The sequence below is a fragment of the Tinamus guttatus genome, unplaced genomic scaffold (assembly GCF_059628265.1).
Source record: "Tinamus guttatus ecotype Peru unplaced genomic scaffold, ASM5962826v1 Tinamus_guttatus_pri_ptg000090l, whole genome shotgun sequence".
In the NCBI taxonomy this organism is placed as follows: Eukaryota; Metazoa; Chordata; class Aves; order Tinamiformes; family Tinamidae; genus Tinamus; species Tinamus guttatus.
Genome location: NW_028288624.1, coordinates 1,718,931 through 1,742,529, shown reverse-complemented (window position 1 = coordinate 1,742,529; position 23,599 = coordinate 1,718,931). Strand labels below are relative to the sequence as shown.

The 23,599-nt window shown below is 41.1% G+C and overlaps 1 protein-coding gene across 1 annotated transcript in view; it reads right to left on the bottom strand.

The window, feature by feature from the left end:
* Window positions 1–23,599, bottom strand: part of MACROD2 (mono-ADP ribosylhydrolase 2) — a 751,315-nt gene that overhangs the window by 631,103 nt on the left and 96,613 nt on the right. The gene's annotated exons all lie outside the window — the stretch shown is intronic.

Here is a 23,599-nt window from a genome sequence, read left to right as displayed (position 1 = left end):
GAACTTCTTTCAACTGCCTTAAAGTCAGCGTGTTTGTTTATCACCCTTTGTTTCAAGCAGACACAATGGGAAGACAAATATACCAACGACTGCCATAAAACGTAAGCGGACGATTGACTCAAGAGGTGAGCGCATCGCCTTGATCTCCTCAGCTTGTGATTCTTTAACCAGTTTTTGGTACAGTGAGTCGTGTCACATGTGCTTAGCAGTAATTTATTTTCCAGGATGCTTATTTAGTGTGACAGATTTAAAAGACTTGGATACATTTAGACTAGCCCATGCTCTTTGTGCAATACTTCTGTAATAATTTCAAAAAGCTTTTTTTTCAGGAATGCTTAATTACTTTAAGCTTATCTAACTCAGGCTTGCAGCTCTACTGCCCCTGCTGCTTCTTGCTTCTTGCTTCTCAAAAGCTGTGATATTTAGTTGGAGGTTTAAGACAGCCCCTTACCAGATTAAAATATTACAGCTGTGTTCCTTTTTTTTTTTTTTTTTTTTGTAAAACTTGTACTTCTAGAGCCTTTTGTTGCCTTTGCTCCCTCCAACAGGATTGGCCAACAATGACGCTGTGCATGGGCCTGCCCCTACCCAAATAAAAGCACTGACCGATTTCTTACAAAGCCTGTGGTATTTGTCACCCAAACACTTCACAAATTAACACATACAAATTAATTTTTCCATCCAAGAAAACATCCTATGGTTACCTATGCTTCCTTTTCACTAAAAGCTGGTCAGAATAATTTTTAACCTGGGCTCCACACCGATTCCTTCCATAGCACTGGGTAAAGCATCTTTCCTTCTTCAGCTGGGAATGAGGGTAAAATATTCCATGTACCCACACGTTGGGTCCCTGCAAAGCATTCAGAAGCAATTCTTCCTTGCATGCAATCATGACCGAGCTGCTCTCCATCTTTACCCTGGGTGTTACATGCTTGTGTTTTGCTTCAAAAATCTGTATTTTTGTTCTCCTGCCTTTCTTCCTTGCTTGCCTTTATTCGTTCGGCTTCCAAAACAGAATGTAACCACTATTTAGTAGTTCATAGTTCATCTATAGTTTATTCAACTTTATTTGCTATATATTTTACTTCTCCTTATTCAAACCAGAATTATGTGCTGTTATTTTAGCTTTAAATAAATGCCTTCCTGCACATTTTCTCTTTCAAATTCATCTCTCCAAACTCATCAAATGCTACAAATAAAAACCTACAACAGAACTACAAAACAAAAATTGGAAATCCAGTTCACCTGTGATGGATTAGGGTTTTCCAGTGCCTAAATCCAAATCCAGTGGTCTCCTTGCCCACTCAAATTCAGGGATTTACACGCACTGACAGACTGAGAGGTCTTCCTCGTTATATATCATTAGTGGAAATCATGTCAGGTATTAGTAGAAGTCATGTCAGGTATTGATGGAAATACCTTTCAAGGGTACATTACTAGGCAAGCTTTATGATGAGCTTTCACATGAATTATTCAGCAAACAATGCTTAAGATATATGCATATATATACACTCGCAGATCATTAGACTATATTCATCACCGATGATACTGAAAGAACAGCAAATGCATTCAAACTCAGACTGTACACAAAAAAGGAAGTTCAGATTATTCAATTTATAGATTTACCATTGCAAGTACATTACATTAAAGTGCAACACGATACTTCAATTGCAAACTCCTCAAAATCCTAATTTAACTTTATTAAATTTTCTACTATTCAATAAACACAACATTTTTACCTGGGTTACAAATCTGTTAAAATCACTGACCAAAACAAAATTAAACTTCTACACTTTCATTTAAAAGCATTCACTCATTCTGAATTACATTATTGTGGATTAAAACTAATCTATTACAGGAACAGGATAATCCAGTGTTGATATTTATTTTAAAATTGAGAAGTGATGAAAGCAATTTTCAGAGACCATTTTAAGCTTTCACTCAAAACATGTAGGTTAATGGAAGTTAATATAAACAGCAAAGAAACAGGAGGACTAAACTGATGAGGAACAATCAGCATAATTTGGTCTGTCCAGCTGAAACGATACACATGAACAACTAAATTGAATTCTGTTTATGCATTTTGATTTTCAAGCTTTCTCTAAGATGATTACTCTAGTGCAGTTCTGCCAGGGGAGAAATGTCTCACTTGTATCTGCTCTGCTTCTAAATCAAATCCCCACTTTTTTAATACTAGGTATGCCACAGTCTTAGCTTATAGTTTAAAACATTTGCAAAGAAACCAGGCTGCTGCAAAACCTTCCCAAATGTTGAGTTTCTCAAAATCTGCCATTGTTAGTTTTATCAGCTCCAGTGAGTTTCTGCCATCTATGCAAGGCTTGAGGAAGATGTGTGTGCAAAGCACACGCTTGTGCTTCTCCCCTCGTGTTCCTGTGAAAAACACGATCATAATCACAGTGGAAAACCATTTACATGGCTGCAAATAGCACTCCTGGGCACTTTAAATGAGTTCTTGGACAAAAAAACAGGAATATCAGATGCTGTAAAATAGTGAAGATGTTAACTATGATTGGAACTATAGTGAAACATTGCCTAACTAAGGGTGCACAGTGGATGAGAGGACTTAATAAAGGGAAAAAAAAGAAAAAAGACCTGAATAAGCAGCCTACATTAGGTTTGTGTTTATGCTATTATAGAACCTGTGGTACTTTCTAGCCGTAAGCATTTGTTTGCTTCTTGTACACAAATTACCTCCACTCTGCCAGACATCATTTATAAAGGCAGACAATCAGATCAGATATGACACTCAAGGGTTTTTTAAACTTCATATTAAAGGGAACAGCATGTCAGTGTACGTGGGTACTCCAAGTTTCCCCATTACTTGAGTCACATTTGCCTTAAATTGGCAAAGAGTTTCAGAAATTACTGGTCCACAATCAGTCGTGCACCTGCACCTCCCCTGCAATGGCACAATACCGCTTTTTTTAGACACTAGAATCTAAGACACGACTATGAAAAGACACTCCAGAATCTAATGCCCCTTTCAAAGCCCAGGGCAAGTACAACGTGCTTCACATTAGAATGAGGAGTCTTTGTTTTGACCTTCCCAAATACATTTTTGAGACACAAATCATGAATATTTTTATCCAAACAGGCTAAATTTTATATGAGCCTAGCAGAGGTTCTTATATAAAAAATGGGGCTAATTGGCTTTGATGTCACCACCAAGAGAAAGCTTAGTTCAACAAGAAAAAAAAAAATAAGTGTACACAATAATGCAGAAATACCAGAAGTTACTTAATTATGGCACATTTAAACTGCTCTTTGGAAGTAGACTAAAATTCACTGTAAGTTTTGCTTGAGTGATTCTGTTTCCAAAAATAAGATCAACAGAAAAACCAATAGCCTGAAAAAATAAGTAAAATAGGCGGTATATTTTGAAGAGCTCTCTTTGTAAAACTTTGTGTTGAGCCTCATCTTATCCATTTTCTTTTTATGAAAGAAATAATAATTTAATGATATTCTAGATGCAGGCAACTTCGCAGAAAACTTAAAATTACAAGAATTATCTCTCCCATACATCATAGCTATTCTATTGCCATCAAGAAAGGCTTTTGGAAATTGTCATCCCTATCAGCTCTTCCCTTGAAAGCAACCGGCCTTTGAAGTAGCTCGCACTGGCTGTCCTGAAGGCTGCAGGGAGAAGGAAGACTTCAAAATAGGGGCAGACGAGGGCCAGTAACAGTGCCTGGAGTTCCCACTGTAAATGCAAGCTCAGACATGAGCTACTGATGGGGAAATGCTAGAGAGCACAAGACAAACAGAAGCTTTGCAGAGCTATATGGGAAGCAGCAGCCAAGGAAAGGATGAGTTTGTCCAAAGCAGGCCCCAACCTCTGCTATCATCACTTGGAAGCGCCTCTTGAGCAGCACAAGTCACTTCATGAGGAGATTTTGCAGAGGTGTCAGGCTCCACTGCCTTTGCCAGGCTCAACATGCCCCTCACTCAGCATGTCCCAGTCACCTTTGGACTCTTATTAGTATAAAAACCATCCCCTCCACCTAACTCTTCCACTTCTTACTAACCTTTGCTCCCTCCCCGCCCACACAGTTCATACGATGCCCTACATGTTGTGCGTGGAAATCAATAGGCATCGATGCCTCTCGATATCGACAGGTATCTGTGTCCTTGAAGCAAACTCTATCCTTGTTTCTTCCAGAGTTACGAAATAATAATGTAATTTAGGACACAGCTATGAATGGTACCAAGACATTATCAAGTGAAATGCATACAGTTAGGCTCTAAAAATCAAGGGATCTTGGGTTCCTGATCAGCTGTGACACAGCTTACAGACATTTCAGTGCCTAAAGTCATATTTTGTATGTACAAAATGAAGTCAGAATTGCATTTTCCCTCATCACAAGCATATTACAGTAGCTGGCTAGTGCTCGAAAAGGCTTTTTTATTATTTATGTGATTCAGCAAATCGCATGAAATCAATTCAAAACAATGATAGTAAAGAGTAGTGTCATTCCTGATGATCAAATGATGATCCAACCTAGTTAAACGCCAGCAACAGTAAGTGACAACTCTCAGAGGGAACAAATCAGTACTTGCCACATCAAAAAATAGCTTTGCTTAGCCATTCTATAGACGAGGCACTGAAAGATGTACAGCATTGCAAGGAAACAAGAGTCGGCAGCTGCTGCTTCTCCATCTTGCTGCAGAATATTTTGCATTAAAAGGACAACACTGGAAGTAGCTCTCATCGCTGCAGGATGGCTGGAGTACAGAGCAGCACCACTGCACAGGAGGCAGTGAGGTCCCACTCATTTAGTATAGTCCTCCAGGTACAACTTACTGTCCATGCAAATTCATTTTTTTCTTTTCACAGCTTTCACCTTGGTCTACTACATCAAGGTATCCTCTTCCCATCAGCTTTATGCCACTGGTTAAGTCAATGGCGGTGCAGAATTTAGTACATACAGCTATGTAACACATACTAAAGCTCACAGTTTTCCCAAACAACAAACTAAATACTCTCTAAAAAAAATCAGTTAACTTTTTAAACTCAGTTCACATGGGAAAGCTTCCTAAACCCTAGTAAAAGCGGAAGAATTTGTACAACAGAGGACTTGGAGGGGCTGGGACTTACTTCAGAGCAGACTAAAAACAGGTGACTAAAATAGACTATTTTTGCAGAGAAGGAGGAAAGCGTATCAGCGAAGCAATTTGGATTTGGGGGAGAAGGCAATGAGAACAGAAGAAAAGGGGGATAGCACTTACTTGTCAAGTACTATGTTAACGTTCAGCGGAAGAAAAGGTAACTTTACTTTGGGCGAAGTCAACCAGAGAGCTGTAAAGGAACAGGTTGTAACAGATCACACTGAGCTGAAAAGTTAAAATCAGGAAATAAGGGGCCCCTTCTTTCCCTTTAGAGAAAAAACAAAATTATTTAAAGCTCACTGGAATAGTGCTTTCTTCATTAATATTCATATAAAGACAACTTTGCATTCATGAAGCTTCAGACTAAAAGGAACAGAATATTAAATACTGAACATGAAGATAATGTTAAGATAGGCTTAGGAAAACTAACGAAAAATATAAGACCCGATTGTTCAGAGGCAGAAGTACCACATTAATGATTAAGTTTATAAAATGATAAACATGTGTTTATCATTCCACTAATACAGCAGAAGAGAATCAGTCCTGGCAGATTGCCATTTCTTCTGCTTGCCATTCCGTTTCCAAATTCTCCCATTAGAGCTATTCTCAGGGAATTAGGGAGGAAATACCAGGTGAGTGTGACAAGGACATGAAAGAGAGGTGAAGAAGTCGTGGGCCAAAAAGGCCCTTCCAGGGTCTGAGCCTCTGACCAAAGAGCTTCCTCAGCCAAATCACTTGCAAAGCAACTCTCCCTATTTTCTTCCCACTCTCTCAGTGATGAATTGATAACGGATTTGGATGAAGGAAAGGAAACATGTAATGAAAACTGTCCTTTTTGAGTACATACTTCAGTGAGCTGCTTTTCACTTGTTTCATTCATTTTGGTGATTCAAATGTGGCATCAGTCAGCTTCTGTTTGAGGCATCAGTTCACGGAAGGCTTCATTCTGTACAGATGGTGTTTCGGGGATGGGGCTTTGCTAAAGATTCTCAGGCCATGCATGTGGCCTTGCTTCTCTAGGAGCTTTTTGCAGCCTCAGACAATGCTGATGATCCAATGATGATCCACCGCTCCACACTTCAGCATAACATTCTTCATTCCCTGAAAAAAGCACAGGTGTGCAAAGCAAAAAAATCTTGTAAAGGAAAAAGATTCTTGCTTGCAAATTGAAACGATTCTGTAGTGTTTGATCTTGGATTTTGATGCAAATGCGCGGCACCAGGCACAACTGCGAAGGCCGGCTCCATGTGAACTTAAAAAGTCTCGTTATCTAGAGTAAGAACCTGGATAGGTTTCTAATATGCATTTTTGCCTGCCAAAAACCTGGAGAAGAAAGTTCACCAATAGCTAACAAGCAGCAGGCACTTCGGCCATCCTACTGCTGCAAGGCAAGGAGCGACTGCGACTCGAGCAGTGTTGGGCCATGCTCCCACCTTACTCTTCGACACCCTTTCTGGGGCTTGTAGCCATCAGACCGGAGCCTGCACAGAGGAACCAGGTGAGCAGAAGGGAAGTCCAGTCTCATCGCGATGTCCTTCCGATGGCATGAACAGCCCAACACTGTGTTCCCAGCAGGTCGAGGGTGAGGATCCTGCCCCTCTACTCAGCTCTGGTGAGGCCACACCTGGAGTACTGGGTGCAGTTCTGGGCCCCCAGGACAAGAGGGATGTGGAGCTTCTAGAGAGGGTCTAGCACAGAGCAATGATGATGATTAAGGGACTGGAGCATCTATCTTATGAGGAAAGACTAAGTGAGCTGGGCCTGTTTAGCTTGGAGAAGAGAAGATTGAGGGGATCTGATCAATACATACAAATACCTGAGGGGAGCATGTAAAGAGGATGGGTGGTGGCTACTGGCCAGCAATAGGACAAGGGGTAATGGGTACAAGTTGAAACACAGGAAGTTCCACCTCCATGTGAGGAAGAACTTCTTTTCTGTGAGGGTGACAGAGCACTGGAACAGGCTGCCCAGAGAGGTTGTGGATGCTCCTTCTCTGGAGATCTTCCAAACCCGCCTGGATTCTGTGAATGCCAATGACCATCACGAAAGAGACCTCCCCATCCAACATCTCCAAAGAGGCATGGGAATGCGCAGGGCTCCAAGGGACTTTTTTCATGTCGAAGATGCCGAGCTGCTCACTGCGGTGTCATAGGAACCCGTAGAGATGTGTCAGACATCATTAATCTGTTTGCCCCCTGACCCAGGGTCGGGGGGCTGAGCGGTAGCGATAACGACCATGGCTCAACCTTAAGGCGCTGAGCAACTTGAAAGCGCGGCAGTATTTGGGGTCACATGGTGAGGTGGAACAAAAGAATAAAGAAGAAATGTGACAGTTTCCTGGGAACTAGGGGCACCAGGTCAATTGCCCTAAAGCTTTATTGTTCTATGATAAGCCAGGCTCACCGAAATAATTTTTCAGCTATTAGAATAATAATAATAAAACTAAAAAAAAAAAAAGTAAAAGCTAGAGCTTTTGTTATCTAAAGCAGAAAACTGATCTCAGTAAAAGCAATGTAAAACCTCTGATTGAGCAAAATTACTCAACAATCTGTCCAGCCCAAGCTGGAAAAAAAAAATGGGCAGCTGGTATCAATTTCATATTCTGGCATCCAGTTTATTCTCAATTCAAATTTTTTGGGGAGGGATAATTCTGATGGTCTTTATAACTGTGTTTCCTGTACTACGTTTCATAAAATTGTCAGTTGTTGCCATCATCCCTTTTCAAATGATTCATGAAACTGAGTGGGAATAAGCAGGCAGAATACACTGCCTCTGTGCAAAAGTAGCATATGTCTTTGAATTAGAATAAAGTACAGGAACGTGCCCTATCAAAATGCTATGACAAACAGCAATCCAAATATTTACAATCTTAATAATTAGGCTTATTAATATTGTTTATACAGCTAGGCTCTGTGAAGCTGGCAATGCTCACTTGAAGGATGCACCAGCAGAACTCATGGGAGCCTCCATTTGCAAGTGGTTTACAGTTTAGTCAATCAAAACTAGTACTTGATTAAAACTAGCTAATTTACAATTACATTTTTGTAACCCTGAAAGCTTTTCTGATGTTAGGTATGCCAACCTATACCAGGTAGAACCATGAAAACGTCATCTAAAATACCAAGTAAAAAGCTGATGGGTACACAAGTTCTCCATTGTGTGATTTATTGTGTCATTAAAAAAAGAAAATCTGGATTACTGAAAGGTGCACTGCACATGTCCAGCCCAGCATATACATAACATGCTGTGTTAACTTGGCAGCAGTGATTACCTATATGAGTATAAAGTAGAAGTTCATTGAGTAGAGTCTTCTTCCACAGCAAGGCCATTTCTCAGTCTAGCATAGAAAGTAATAGACTCCTCTAAACACTGTGCAAGATACAAGGGTACTGGCTATGTGAACTGTTATTTTCAAGAAAAAATATTATTAAAAATGATTATGTAAAAGCCGAATTAAATCTATATGCCATTTTAATATTTTCAGGCCCTCCAAAATTTGTCCACTTTATTTAAGGCTCCATTACGTTAAACATCATTCCCCACAAAGCAGATGCTGATATGCTGATTTTTCATTAATAAACACACAGGAGCATGAGTTCAGGTTAGTAAAGTATGATGGTAATTATTTAAAAATACAGAAAAAAAATTCCAAGATTCCCATAACAGTTAAGCTTTATTTATTATTTATTTTTCTTTTTTTAGACATTAGCTTTGTCTGAGAAACAAAATTCTACAAAAGTGATGGAAGAGCTATTTGGATTGCCAGCCTGACACTAAAACATGAGGAGAATTAGGCAAAAGTGTGGATGCAGTAACGAAAGAATTAAAATAGTCTGTAGAGCCCTATCTGAAGCTGTTGTAGTTGAGGCTATGATGTGAAAAACATCCCATGTTAATGGGCTTAAAAAAGCTCTAGAAAACAGCTCAGGGAAGGAATTAAGACTGAGCACAGTTGCTTTGTTGGTGGCAAATTACGGAATGCAATCACCTCACATACCCAACAGAAAGTTAAGTGATAGATCTGCAGCTATTAGAAACCTGAATGCAGGAGAACTTTCCTAAAACAGCTTCCTGATCTTGCAGAGAGAGTCAAAACCCAACGAAGCTCGACTAATGCCCAAACCTGAGGTAACCCATTTTAGCAGTGAGCGCAGTTAGGAGAGCAATCATACAATGTGAGACAGGCATTAGACTCTTCGATTTGCCTGTGAATATCAGATGCTTTACAAAGGTGCATGTGATAGCTGGGATGCAAAAAATTAATCAAGAGGTTATATGGCCTCCATCATTATACAGTAGATCAAGTTATGGGGCATCATAGAGTATTAGGTGCCTTTAGTCCCCGCCAAATCTGACAGAAAGCAACATGGCCACAAACACTCGTTCAAGAGCTGAAAAGCTATCAAAAAGTTCAGGAGGGAGGAAACATTCCTATGTGTCATCAATGAGAAAATGCCTACTCTGTAAGCCCAAAAAGCGATTCTTTGAAAATCTAAAACCTCAACAGCTACTACTTTCTATACAAGGGAATCATGACTGAAGTCATACTGTTAAGTAGTACTGAGTTTGCACAGAAATGGATAAAAGCCAGGAAATTCTAAGTTTAAGCTGACTTGCCATCCTTAGCGCACACTATTGTCATTTGTCCCTAAAATTTAATTAAAATCCAGTTCTGACCAGTTGTAATAAGTAGTACAGAAACTGATTATCAGAATTGCTTTCCTCTAACAGCCTTCCTCTCTGCTGCACTTCCTCTCTGCACTTCCTTTCTGCGAAATACAAAAGACACTATGTACATTTTTCTTTCTCCCTGAAAAGAGGAGTGAAAAAAAATAGACTAAACTTTTATTTAGTTGCCAATTGTGCTGTGGAATGTAACTAAGCATTTTCTTTTTAAAGCCGATGCAAATTCAGTACTTAACCACGTCATAGTAGAGTGAAAGCAGCAGCAAATTATGTTACAATTACATTAGAATTCCTTTTACAAGATTTTGTTTTCAGTCGCTTCTAATCTCCTGAGAGCTGCCATTTCCAGTGCCGATATTTCCCTAACAACGTTGTTGCCTGAAACTAGGTCCTCTCTTGCCAAATATATTTGGGATGTAAGGAACATACATACATGCACATATATGCAGAGTTTGGACTGAGACGGAAGTGGGCACACTCCATTATAAAAATATTTCTATAAATTATAGAATATTTCCTTATTTTTTTAATGGCACTATTTTTCTTACTCTATTAGAAAAGTTACTCTGCATTTCTAAGTAATTCCTCTTCTCTGCTATAACTATTACAAAGTAATTGTTTCAAGTTTTATAAGGGCATATTCTATCAATTCTGTTGCAAATACAGAATTGCAAATACCCGAAACACAAGCCCCAAGGATCTAAACTAAAGTAGAAACCCCACTAAGCGGATGACTAAGCCATTCAGAAAGAGGAAAAGGAGCTGACAAGCTATGGGATGCAAACTGGCAACACAGCTTTTTAAGTTCCCCTTGTCTGCAGGATTCTTAATGTGAAAAAGGCAAATGATCTGAAGATGCCAAAAAACATCTGTTTTTTAAGCAACATACAAATGCCTGCTAAATTTACAACACCCACTTTTGAAACAATCCTGAAAGGACTCAGACATACAATCCAGCCGACACATTCCTGACAAAACATGAAGTTTAAAAGGGAAGGGAAGGGAAGGGAAGGGAAGGGAAGGGAAGGGAAGGGAAGGGAAGGGAAGGGAAGGGAAGGGAAGGGAAGGGAAGGGAAGGGAAGGGAAGGGAAGGGAAGGGAAGGGAAGGGAAGGGAAGGGAAGGGAAGGGAAGGGAAGGGAAGGGAAGGGAAGGGAAGGGAAAGCAAAGGAAGGGAAGGGAAGGGAAGGGAAAGGAAGGGAAAGGAAGGGAGAGGAAGGGAAAGGAAGGGATGGAAAAAACAAGTAATATATCTACAGTATTACAGAGTTGTTCAGTAGATTTTCAGATAGGCACTGTTCAACTTCTGTAGTTTCAAAGTGGGAAGGCGAAATACTTCACCGGCCAGCAACAGGCTGGTGCCTGTTGCAGAGATGCCTCATGGTTTTCATTTTAAACCAGTCATGTTGAGCTTCCAGAGCTGCCCTCGCTCTCGCTACCTCTGCTCCTGCTGCAAACACAAGAAGCAACAGAGCAATCCGCTCGTGAACTGCAGTAGAAGTTCATAACCCAACGTCCCCTCCTTGCTGCTCAAGCCTCAGGCGGGCGCTGAGGTCTACCAAGCATCAGGGTCTTCTAGACGTTTTATGGGAGAAGTTTATATGGGAGCTTTGCGGGGTCCCAGCTGGTAAAACCTACTCGAAGGGGTGCCCTGCACATATGCACGTGCACGGGGAGCTTCCACTAAACGCAGGCAACACGTGGCATTCCTACAGAGGCTTAAAGACTGACTTTCTTAACTTTCTTGGAAGTACACTGGCCAAATGACTACGACAGATAGCGAAAGTCAGCGACAGCCTGAGAGGCAGCGAGCCTGATCTAACAGCCAACGAGCACTGGAAGAGGACAGTCTTGTGGTGGTGGCACCAGCACTTGTCTGATTCCAAGGCGAGATGGGTCAAAGAAGCAATCCCAGCAGAAACGATTTCATTTTGGGTGGAGGGCTGATTTTCTGGCAATTTGGTCCCTTGACCTGGCTTACTAAATGATCGCTCATACAAAGGAGGAGACAGGGCTGCCCTCTGTGGTAGCAGCCAGCCAATATATCATACAGCCTATTATTTTTTGGCAAAGTGGAAATTAGATAGCAGAGCAACAAGTTAATGTGTGAGACTCTGAAGGCTTAGTTGTCTATAAACTGGTAAGCTCTAATTAGGAGCACAGAAATACTGTTTTGAATTCATACGGTAAGTCCAAACTGTCCTTTGATACCATCAAGCAGCTTTTGCTTTCACAGCAATATACAAAGCTGAGTTTTGCATCCACAAGTTTTATTTTAATACCTGATAATTACAAATTCATTTATATTCTGGATATGCATCTCTTTCAGAGACAAGACTACTGTGCTAAGAAATAAAACAGCAAAGTACCTTCCAGAGCATTCATCTCTCTGCTCCAAGCCTTTGGCATCACCAGTGCTCCACACTGCGCTGCCTTTGCCTCCAGTGTTGGAGCAGGGCATGTGCTCAAAGGTCTCTCCAAATCAAATGAAGACTAAGCTTATGGCACTGAACACTGTTCGGGACCTGTGGGTTTTGGGATGCAAGAATATGGGGAGGGAGACTGTCAAGCAGCTCTGAAACCTTTTTCATGTCCCGTATTTGACACAAACCTATGTAGACCACTCTTAGGGGAGATAAAAACAGGGTATTTTGTGTATGTGAGGAGGAAGGAATTCGTTTTGGTTTTGTTAGTTTATATGCTTTAAGGTTAGAGGGTAAATGAGTATCTTGGAGAAAACATAAGACCTTGACAGAAGTCTTTGGCAAATGGCAGCTTCAAAACTTCCACCCTGCCTTTTGAAATGCCCTACTTATTGTCTGAGCAATGCAGACATGCTCAGGTTCTGCTCTTTCATAACGAAGCCACCACTGTCACTGCCTCCAGCACAACCCAGCTCTTACGCGCTGCACATCACGCTCTGCCACCTCCACCTGGAGCCCAGCCAAAACTCCTCCTGAATCACCGAGCTCAGCTTCTCCTGTGGGTTCCCACAGGTTCCTTTTCTTCATGATTCCCAATATCCCCCCAGAGGCTTTGGGAGTGTGAACAGCAATTAGTATATGTCCACGAAAGGCCAAAGAAGAAAAACTTTGAGGAAGGAGATTAGGACAGATTAAGGAAGAGAAAGATTGTAGAACACTGCTCCAGCAATGAAGCTCTAAATGACTTTCAGAACCTGTTCCCATGAAACTCTCATCACTTCAAGAAACATCCCCAACAGCAGCAGAGGCAGAGCAACAGGAGCAGCAAGGCAGACAAACTAAAGGGTGCATGTGCATCACTCACTCAAAACAGCTCTGGTGTTCCAGGCCTTCTTCTCGCTGCCCTGCTCTGTCAAGAAGCAGGAAATACTCACCAGCGGAGAGCTTCTCTCCACACGTTGATGCTATCTCCATGGCCTCTGCAACCAGGACACGGGTGGAAACTGGAGAGGGGTTGCTCCAGGAATACTCCAGAAACCCTCAACATGAATGTGCTTTATGATGCTCCAGGAAAATACTATGCCTACATTTGGCACACCAACATTTTAGGAAGGACATACCCTTTATTTTCTAGGTAAGTTCTACACAGAATTTCACTAGTAAAAGGAAATATTAAGATTAATAATGCGCACCTTGGAAACCTAAATGTGAAAGAATAGACTTTGTTTTCCTCATACAAAGAAATGAAGCTTATAAACTACCTTTTAGTTTTAGTTTAGCTTAAAAAGCTTTTTGCTCTCCACACCCCATTCAGCAAGCAGATCCAAGTGAGGAGCAAACTTCCACACGGACTCGCACAGATGGTGCTGGTAGAGACAATTCTCGGGGAAGCCGATCTCTGGATCTAGGATTCAAAAAGAAGGTTCCTGCTGCACATTCCCTGAGTCATAATCCCATCAAACCTAACTACGCTCCTCGTGGCCAGGGAAATTCCAAACTTGTTGTTAACTCATTTTTAATCACAGTATCAATTTGTAACTTTTCTGCTAATGCATTCTCTAATAGCATTAATTGCTGACATGCAAAGTCATTTCTGAAACACTTTCTCATACTGAATAGATAAAGCCAGAATAATCACCCTGACCTACAACTAAACAAATCTGTTCAAACAACATAAACGTAGTCCTTCTTGAGAATAAACACTTCTGGGTTACTCATACACTCAACACTAGTACTCAGCCTTTCAAATTTCAAAACTAGATGTAATACAAGCAAATTAGCAAAGGCAAAGAATGCAGCTTACTGCTAATACAGCCTAGATACAACCAAAGCAAACAAGGGGGCGGCACATTTGGCTGAAATAGTTCTCTAATGCCTTGCGGGGAGTGATTTGGGGATGGTTAATTTACTACAGAAACCAAACTATCACCAGAGGCCTTCTCCAGCACTTTATGGAGGCAACTGCACTAGGTTGCAGTGGATGCCAAGTATTCAAATTTGCCGAGCTCTGCACAGAACTTGGCCACCACAGTTTTACAAGCCTGGATCCACAAAACCTTTTAGGTTTTGCCTATCACCACTTAAAAACAGGGTAAAAATACCTTCTATATTACAAAAAGCAATCAGTGTTAAGCACTAGGAATGAACTTCCTTAGTGAAGAAAGACTTTGCCAATCAGCTCACTCTGTCTGTTTCTATGTATTCTGTAAATAATTAAATAAACAGCATTCTTGTAGGCTTGCAACTAGTGCAGCCCTTTAAGTTATTTAATTTTGCTATCAATAGCATACGATCTGATAGGCAAAACTGTTCATTTCCCCTAGGAAAAAATAGAGTTGTTGTTGCATCGGGGTGCCTCTGAGTTGACAAGGCTTTTCCCTGGGGCTATTAAGCGAGAGCTGAAAAGAAGAGCAGGGAGAGAACATGGAGAGGAACAGCAAAAAGCACAGGTGCAGCAGGGTTTAATCTCCTGGAACTTAAAGACCGACAAAAGAATAATTACAACTCTTACCTCTCAAACATTCCTCTGTCGGAGGAAAAAAAGCACCAATCTTGTGCACAACTGGTAATACACAAGCACTTAGTTTTGGACTCTCCATACTTTTTTAACTCTGCTGTGGTCTGTCTTTCATAGCATTAGATATGTAGCCGCTGCACAAACTTTGATGAGTTATTATATGTATACGTGTAACACCAAAATCTGAGTTTGGCTGTTGATTTTGAAGGAATTTCTTTAAAATTAAATTCTAATTTTGAAATAGTTTACACAAATTAGAGATCAAACTCTATGGCGCTTACAAACTGCAATACCTGCTTCCTGAGAAAATGCACTTGGATAACCATAAAAAATCTGCTGGACATATTATTGTACATAAATTCATATATGTACAGAGTTTTCTTAGGTATTTCTACAAAAACTAAATGCCTTGCTTGTACTTGGGACAGTCTGCTTTGAAAATCAGTACAATCTCTTAAAAGAAAAACCAGAGCTAAAACCCACTAATGCTCATTTCAAAGCACTGCACTGAATATCAAACTATTGCTCCCGACTTTATCTAAGTGGTACCAGTCCCCAAGAAGCTCAAAGAAGAAGCGGTTGCGATTTCCCCCTGGAAGACTGTCCTCTACACTAAGAACAAGTGATCTCTGATCCAATTTCACTTTCTGGTCCAATGCCTTTGGTTTCTTAACATTTCATAAATGCACTGCCCATAAACATTTCTGCCTGGGACATGATTTACAGTAGAACAACAGCTATTCAGAAAGCCTATCAGATCACAGCAAGAGTCATTCAGGCCAACCTTTGGCCAAGGGCAGTTCTCAAACCTGTGATTCTTATCATATAGTAGCAGGGTGTGCAGAAAAAAAACAAGATGCGTCATTATCTCTTTGACCTAATAGCACCTTACATATGTATGCTGTAAACTTGCATTGTAATTCTTCGAAAAATATTAAGCTAGCATTAGTGCAGTGAATGTCTGATATGTCATCCTTTAACTCGCTCAGCCTGTTAAGCATTAACAAAACCACCACATCTTCCAAAAGGTAATTTCCCCATAGGTCTGACAAGAACTTTAATCTCCATGTCACAAGCATTAATTAATTTTATATACAAAATATAGGTGAAGAGACTATTTTAAACAGGAAATTCAATTAAAAGAATTCATTATGCTGCAAAGGTTTCATGAGTGCGTATTACCTATGCATATTTTGATACCCCACATAAGAATAACTCCATCAGTATTAATGGAGTTCCTCAATTCTCTTGGCATTTGGGAGGCCTTGAGTACATTTTGAAAACAAGAACATGCTCAATTCTCAAACAGCTCTATAACAGTTTGTTGTGAAGAGTATTTCAAAGGCGAACCATGTTCTTAAGAAGTATATTTAGGAAGTTTGCGTAAAAGAAAGCAGTCAAAAATATGCTTATGATAGCATATTTAAAACTTAGTGGTATTTTAAAGCAGCTGTCACTTGGTGAAATCTAATTATTTCTCATACATCCTTTGGAAATCTCCAAAAATACTTATTGCAGTTTCCAACTGGTGCCATAACTGCTTGGCCAGCCTTGGCATAATGACAGATAGCTGAATATGAACTATATATGTGTTTTATGTACGTCCCACAGAAGTACGCTAAGGTTTAGCAACAAGGCACAGCAACACAGGCCACAATCTGGCAATTGATACAACTAAATTGGACATGAGTGAGATCAAATATGCTGCATTTTTGAAAAATGTGTCTGGAATCATAATGAAACCTCAGGTTAAAAAAGAAACACCATGACAGAATATTGAGAGCATCTCAAAGCACATTCTTTGCTACCCAACCCCTTGTTCTATCCTACACAATCAAAGACTGACATCTCTATGACAGACATCTCTATGTTTGTGTACTACGTGTGTATATAAATAGACATATATGTATACATGAAAAAGCACACATGCATATATGACACCTATCATACATATGTTAAAATGTGCATGCAATACAATGATATATGCTGAGCTGATTAAGCCTCTGCTTGCTCTGCCAGGACTATCAATAATGACGCAGGGTAGAAAGTCTTTCTGTTAGTTCTCCAGGAAGATCAGTCTAGGATTTTTTTTTTCCAAAACAGCTGAATAAATACAGCACGTATATAACATTTCAAACATCTAAGTAGCAGATACAACAAGCAGTGTTCAACAGCCTCTAAAATCCCTCTGGAGAACAGAAGAGATCTGACAGTTGAACACAGCAAGACTGGAGAAGGTTTTGTATTAAAACATAAATAAATGGGATTTCGGTACTGAAAGCTGGGTATAGATAGCAGGAGCTTCTGCAGCGTGTGGAGGTTTCCATAGGGTTTGGAGAAGCGGAGCTCTCTTTAAGGTGAACAGAGCTGGGTCTTGGTGTCTGGGTCTCCCTCCTGGCACGAGGGAGAGCACAGACGCTGGACTATGGAGGTCAACATGTTCCACATCATGCAGAGGCGACACCCTCGCACGTGGTCCATGCACGGACGCAGCAACCTCAGCGCAGCTCCCATGGAGAGCATGACCACGAGGCAGCGTCTGGCTGCCCCAGGAGCCACCAGAGACGCTGAGGGCATCAGCTGCACCTTCTAAACCCAATGGCACACACAGGCGATAAGGAGCTACCAAGAAAAGGAAAATATGTTGTAGGGGGGAAAAAGAAAATCCCCCCCCAAAAAAAGACAGTGCACTTTCACGCTTTTTCTTCTGGCTTGCAGGAATTTTCAAAGTTTTCTTTGTAAGAACGGGTTTTATTCCCACTAAAAATCCCTGAAAATCAGATCCCGCGGCTCTGGAGAGCAGGGTTTCCCTCATGGAAAGACTCCCCGACCTCAAAGAGGCAGCACAGGCCGAGCAGGGCAGGCAGTTCGGGGGATAGCTGTGGGGACAGGCACAGGGATAGGGATAGGGATGGGGATGAGGATGAGGATGAGGATGGGCATGATGGGGATAGGGATGGGGCCGAGGCCGCCTGCGGCTCCCTCTAGCGCCGGCCGCGCTGCCGGCCCCGCCCGCCCCGGCACCGCCCCCGGTGACGCGAGGCGCCGCCCCCCGCGCCTCGCCGCGGCCGCCGCAACTTGAGGAGGGCGCGCGCCGAGCTCCGCGCTGCCCCGCGCCCGCTCCGCCGCCTGCCCCGGCCGCGAGCGCAGCCACGGCGCCCCGAAGGGGACTCGGGGGCTGCCCCGCACACCGCTCCGCTGAGGTAAGTGCCGGGGGCGAGAGGCGCAGACGGGCGGGGCAGCGCGGAGGTGCCCGCCGCCGCGGAAGGACGAGGCGGCGGTTGGGAGGGGGCTCGGCGGGAGCCCCGTACCCGCCTCGGCCGCTCAGGTTCCGCGCGAGGCGCCGCCGTCCAAGCGCGGGCAGCGCAGGGGGAGCCGCGGAGGGGGCGCCGCGTGGGGGGCTCCGCAACCCGCGTAGCGGCCCCCGGGAGCGAGGGCCTCTCCCCCGCGGGGGTCGTGGGGAGCTGCGCGCCCGGGTGCGCTTGGGGTGTGCAGAACAAAATGGGCGCAGGGCCTCGAGGAGGGACGCAACAGGCCCCATCTCCCCCAAAAAGAATATATTTTTTTTTCTTTTTCCTCCTGAAAAAAGAGCTACCGCAGAGTCTTCCCCACGCTCGCAACGTCCCTACCTAGTTTTAATCAACTTCTCTGTTGTTTTCAATTTAATAATCGGTTGCCTGCCTCATATAAACCACCACGAACTGCATCGGTTAAACTGCTTATAAATAAATACTTCATTTATCCCTCCAAGCATCTCATCCGCACGTTATTTTCTGAGCAAAACGTCGCCTCGCGCTTGCTCAGGGTCGCCCCCCTCCTTTGTTTTAGCAGCTCTGTCCTCGGATGCGACCCCGGGCTGCAACTTCGAGCAAAGCCCAGGTATTCCTGCGGTTCGCAGAGCACAGCTGCACAGAGCGCAGCAAATCTCGATTTGCTTTTGCTGATTCTCCTGCTTAGTTCTTCAGGGAAAACACACCAGAAACCCAGACCAGTGGCAAATAAAACTCCACTGTGCATCTAGCAGCTGCGTTTGTGGCAGAGCCGCTCTGGTTAAAGGAGCCCCAGTACTGGTCTCTGACGCCCGCACAACCCTAGCGTAGCCAGGCAAAGTTGCAAAGAAGTCTTGCAGACGTGTTGGAGCAGCGCTGGCCGCGAGGAATTAACTAATGTGGGGAGTGGTGGGAGCCAGGGGTTACTAATTTGGAGAGAGCAGAAGTCGCTTCCCTTCTTAAAGGGATCAATTATGGTCAGTTAACAAAGTAGAGATGAATATTTTATATGCAGTAGCAGTGATGAAATGCTGAATTACTCTGCAATTAAAGATTGCTGCTCCAAAACGTATTCAGCTGAACTCTGAAATATGAGGGGAATTTCTTATTTCCACATAGGAAAGGAAGGTTCCCCATTTGTATTTTCATGTAAATTCTCTCTGCAGAAATGAGGTGCAGAAAAAAATACAAAATTTTTCATACTTTAAAAAACAATTATCCTGACCTCAATTTTATTTCCTAAAATATACTGTCCAAGAAGATAGAAGCATCAATTATGCTCACCCTCTACTGCCTGGGGATATGGCAACTTAATGAACATTTCTTTGAATCAGAGTGAAAAATGCATTTGTCAATTCAAGTGCACAAAGAATCATCTGCTCTGAGAGAGAGAGCACTGTATGTATTTTTCTTGCCATTATCTGCCACACTTTTCCCCAAACTGAAGAGATTTGAATGCCCTTCTTTCCCTCCCTCCCTCAAAAAATCCCTTCCATTTTCATTTCATTTATTCCAAAACTGTACAGAGCAGTTCTGTTTAAGGTTTTTTTTTTTTTTTTTCAGATCATTTACAAACAACAGGTAGACCCCAGTTTATAGGAAGCCAATTTATTACCCTAAAATACAGAGGTTATTCTAATTATTCTAATCATGCCGTTAAACTCTTCTACTTTTACCTACGTTTAATCAGTCTGTATTTTTTCCCTGTGTTCTGTGCTTCTCTCATCCCCAAAACTGTGATGAACCCTTAGCATATATTTAATACCGAAGTTCTCACTGTTTTTTCATACATTCATATCACTTTCTTTAATTGGTGAGCGACCAGATAAATAGCGTAGTTAATAAACTCAGCATGGGAAATCAGATTCTGTAAACTTGCCAAAAGAGTGATTATTTTTTTCCTCCCCCTTTGGAGGCCAGCTCTGTTTTTCTCAACAGGAGATTCTGTTGTAATTAAAGCAGAGAAAACTGGACAGCAGCAGAAACATCTGACTTGTGGCTCCTAAAAGCACCATTTTTGTAGTGTGTACCACCCCCCAGTGGGCAAAAACTCTGTAGTAAACCCACAGCAAGCTTTAATCTTCAAAAATAAAGCTTATACATTTCACAGCAAGAACAGAGATCAAGATGTGTTTCTGGGTTGTTTTTCTTTTTCATCTCCCCTCTGTAACCCATACCTTAACGTTGAAAAATCCTGTGTAGGCAATGGTGACTAATCAAAGCAATTGCCAGAGTTTGCAAACTTTGCATTACAATTATTTGAAGTGGCTTCAGTTGGTAGATGGCCATCTTTGTCTAGCCTTGGAGCAGGAAACATTTATGCTAATGGCTAGTATTTCTGAAGCTTTTACTATCACTTCAAAGCACGAGAGCACACATAAGAATTAATCTATGATTGCTTAACATTTATTTTTAATAAGTGACCAAAAAAAACCTACTTAGGGCAGGCATCCTGAAAAGCATGCGCATATTACATCACCACACAGTAAGATCTTCCTATTATTACCTATCAGAATTTACACAGTCTTACAGCTTCACTCTACTCAAAGTATTGTGTTATATTTCAAGAAGGAAATTTGGTAATCAGGAAAAAGATAACACAGTATTTTGGGATTAAAAAAATATATATTGAGTTTTATGCAGCATCTGAGGTTTGTTTTTTTTTTTTTTTTAAATATGCTTAACCTTTTGTTTCATTTCAACTTCAGTGCTAGGAGCTCTGTAGCAGGTACAATTCCACTTAAATTTGTCAAGAGAAAAGACAGATTTTTACCTTGAAACAATGGCAGCATTTGTTCTCTTTTTTTTTGTTTGTTTTGGTTTGGTTTTTGTTTATTTGTCTGGTTTGAGTATGGACCAAGTTACTTCATCAGCAACTCTCAAAAGACAAAGCCAGAGCTGGCTATGCTCGAAGAGCACTAAAACAAAAAACTTGCACCCCCTAATCCCCTGAAGTGCCTTTTAAAAAAAAAAAAACAACTTCGGGAAATAAGTTGAAGAATTCTCAGTTCATCTGCATTCTTCTACAGCAAATACTGACTCTACTCATTTTTATGCTGTACAAGAAAGGCATAAAGTTAAGCTTTTACTCACAATCCATTTCTAATTAAGAGTAAATTGGGGGGGGGGGCAGGGAACACATCAAATTTTTCATTTTTGTTTTAAAGACACAAAATTACAAAGGGCAAAAGCAATATTACATTCAGTTACTACCCAGAAAGAGCGTAAAGAAAAATAATCAAAATAGAGCGTTCCACAAGTGAAAATGAAATCTTTTTCTGAGGGGAAAAAAGAGCCAAATTCCAGCAGCAGCAGCACAGAGGCACCCTAATCTGAAAAGCTCATAGCACTTTTAACAAAAACCTCTACATTCTTTAGCCCTCATAAAGACAGTTTGAGGGCCTTCTGCTTGCCTAACACTTAACAAAAGCTTGGGGCACCTTCCTGAAATATGATGATCGTGGAAATTTCAGCTTCTAGACAGGGTGCTTAGAAAGCATTCTGCTGTCACTATCGACTAGCCCCAAGTAATACGCTTAAGAAAACAAAGCATCTGCCTTGTTTTAAGTACAGTTTAGTGCTGGGGACCTGCTTGAGAAACTCTGTGAAGCGCTCTGTGAAGAGGAACTGTGACCTTTGTGAACTGGATGGGCAGTGAATACAGTAGATACTTTAGTATATTAGAAGATTATAAACACATTTTTGAATTTCTGATGCCTTTCGGATTCTAAAAAATGTGGACGTAATACTGCAATAAAATTATTTTTTATAATAAAGTACACTGATTAAACACAGTTAGGATGCTTATGAAATATAGATTTTCTAATATTAATTTAATTCCAAAAGTTATTCTTGTCATTTATAACCTAGAAATATTGGCTGACAAATTTTCTCCCTTCCCCTTGTTAGTTTGAGTGATAGGTAGATACAAGCCAGTGTTTTTCACAGCTGCCATAATTCCTGTCAGAGAACACAGAGATATATTAGAAATTCAAATAAGCTTTATGGGGCCTAAACTCGGGCAGCTCTTCATTTTCCTCATTTTGTTATCATATCTTGGAAAGAAAAGATCTTTTTAGCACCATTTGCAGAAAAATTTTGGCTTTCCCAATGCGCTAACACTCCTTGTCGTTGCTGCTTATGCACTGGACAGCTGGCTCCCATATGTTATAATAAATGCTAAGGTCTTCTGCAGTTCATTTTTCTTGGATAGTGCAAATTACCTTGAACATTTTTTAAAAAACGTGCCCCTGCTTAGCTATGCTACAGCGATAAGAACAGGTCTTGCATGTTGCCCATCTGCAGTGCTTGCTTGCACAGTGTCCCAGGAAAAGTAATTTAACCGTGCAGTTCAGCAAACCCCATGAAAATAGTCAACTCAGAGTAAAGATAAGCACAAAAGCTGATGCTCAGTTGCTCACACATTACTGCTGTTAAGAAAAAAAAAACACTTTTACATTCAAAAATGAACTTCAACACCTACTTTCTAAAACTTATCTTTTTCTGCTCTGTTCAGAATTAATGGGTCCTTTCAAAACCACATATCCATGAAGCTTCTCAGTTCGATGTTGTGGAAACCTGGACACAGTGTCTGGACCCAGTGGGGGTCACTTTCCTTTTCATCCTGTGGGATCAACTATAATGACTTGGTGTCAGGGAATATGCAGAGACAGCTCCAGAGGAGGAAAGTTGGAGCACGGCAGCAGGATTCCCTTCTTCTCTGTAGACAGATCACTGCAGCCTTTGATATGCAAAAACATTGTTTTCAGCTATGGGCCCAGATAAAATGTGCAATATATCAAACAATCAAAACCTCAAGAAAACTCTTCTTTTTAGAAAAGAGAGTGGGGGGTATGGACTTAATCCACATTTTTGAAACAGTGTCATCTTCTCCAAAGAGACCTGCTTTTATTTTTCTTTCTTGTTTTCACATAATTTTGAGAGAAGGGATTAAAAAAAAATCCAGGAACTTAATGAGCTTTAGTGCTTTCATTTTAATCCTACCTTTCCACTAATACAATACTGGCAATAAATGAAGGGTTGCCTGTAAAACAGAGTAAAGAGGAAACAGTTTGTAATCTCAGAAAGTAAAACAAATGCATTTGATTTCTTGAGTGTAAGATGGATGCATATGAGAGCTTCTGTTTTGCTTAGAACATTTTTTACAGTCTACTTCTAAAAGCTTTAAAAGTTCTGAAGAAGAGCAATTTAATGGATTCTTTTAAATAAATTCTTAAAAGTTTTTGTAGCATTCAAAAGCCTATTTAACAGCCAATTTATATTCCTACTCCACAGCGTGTTTCCAGAAAATACCCTCCTTTACAACTTAAAAGAAGTTCCAAAGAGATACCTCTTTTTAAATGTTTTAGGAGTGGATTCTGGACTTTTTTTTTCCATAACATTTTAGTAATGGGACTTTTTTTGTTTAATGGTTACCTTTCTTTTACAAAAAAAAAATGAAAATAATTTGCATTTATGTCACAATAATTTTGTGCCAGTTTTGTATCACTCCAATTGCTGTAGGAGTATTACAGATCTACCCAACCTGGAGTTCATGCTGCTTGCTTGAAATAGCAAA